This window comes from Crotalus tigris, unplaced genomic scaffold, assembly GCF_016545835.1.
Source record: "Crotalus tigris isolate CLP2741 ecotype Arizona unplaced genomic scaffold, ASM1654583v1 scf7180000017567.3851432, whole genome shotgun sequence".
NCBI lineage: Eukaryota > Metazoa > Chordata > Lepidosauria > Squamata > Viperidae > Crotalus > Crotalus tigris.
In genome coordinates, this window is record NW_024096477.1 from 2,399,500 (window position 1) to 2,401,233 (window position 1,734).

Here is a 1,734-nt window from a genome sequence, read left to right on the forward strand (position 1 = left end):
TAAATGATGTGAACAGTGTGAAAGGAGAGGTTTGTCTTTCTCACAGACATGTTTACATTTTTAAAATCTCATTGAAATTACGGTAAATGTAAGGAAGGATAAATAACATTTTATGCAATGCATAATTAGCTTTTGAGATTTGCTGCCATTCAGGTGTAAGGATGGGCATCAATATAGATAGTTGTAAAAGTGAATTGATAAATTCGCCCAGGTCATCAGGTATGGTTTTCATGGCTTACATTTTGCTTGCTGCTATAAAAATGGGCTCAGCTGCATGAGCAAACTCTCAACATCTTGCTCTGTTTCCACCAATAATCCACAGCTCCTCCAAGAAAAGTTCAATAATCTCTTTGATCTCATCACTCAGCTTTGCCAAGCATAATTATTTTTCTAGTTGAACATTTGTTCATATTCCATGTCCAAAGTGTGTGAGGTTTTGCCTGCTGCTATTATTTCAAGGGAGCAATAAATCTTTACTTGGTCCATGACTCATTAATTCATCTGCGGTCTCGGGTACTCTTAAGTTACCATCACAGTTCATAAACTAAAGATGTCTATATTTTCTTTCCCTCTTTCTCAACATCCAGCTTTCATAATCATGTAAAGATCAATGCTTTATGTATAGTAATCTTTATTGTTAAGTATTCTTACTACCTTAATGTGATGAGAGGCTTCAGAAAATGTAATACTGTAATCCCTCAGTAGAAGTCTGAACTGCTACCAATCTTGATGGTAAAAAAGAAGGACCTTCTAAAGCAGTGGTTCTCAACCTTTTTAATGCCGTGGCGACCCCCAACCGGTCGTAAGTCGAGGACTACTCAACTGGTGCAGCACCGTTTGCAGAATGGGACTTTTGGAGGGCTCAGCAGGGCAGAGACAGCCTGGACAATTCCTATTGTCTTTTGAAAGCCAATAGAATTAGACTCTATTCAAGAGAGTCTATTCTATTGGCTTTCAAAAGCCAATAGAATAAAAGGGAGTAGCACAGCTAAGGAAAAGGGGAAAAAAATGGCGGACTGCGTTGTTTGGCGACCCCCGTGAAATGGTCGTTCAACCCCAAATGGGGTCCCGACCCACAGGTTGAGAACCACTGTTCTAAAGAGTAATTTTAGTGGTGGTGAGAACAAGTAGAGCTTTGCAAGCAAGAGAGAAGCCCATCTAAGAGAAGGAATTCCAAAATCCAACTTAGAACAAAACAATGGTAAATTCTGTATTGCTGTCTAGAAAACTGTATGGGCATGTCCACAAGTTACACTAGTCACGTATTGCTCAGTCATAATATTTTTCAATTCATACAAGTAAAACTCTTCTTGCAACTCTGTAAAAACATGAGATTTAGCTAGCTTGACCAATTAATTAAATGTGAATGTATACCATCTCTTCAATCATAGGCAGTATATTTTAAATGCCATAATAAATAAATAAAATGCTGGGTAGCAGGAAAAAAAGAGCTACTCTCCTGAATTTCCTAATGATACCTGGTTGACAACTTTAGGTTTATAAATTTTAAAGCAAGGGCCTACTCAGAGGAATTAATCATTATATTAATAGTGTATTCAATGCAGTTAATGAAACTTCAATATACGTAGCACAATCCTATGTAAATTTGCTCACAACTGAATTGGATTAGCCTGAATGGGGCTTAAGCTTGCTCAGCATGCAATTTTACACTCAGACTTCACAGATTTGCTAGTTTATTTATAATATACATATCTCAAGAACTTCAGGTAGGCA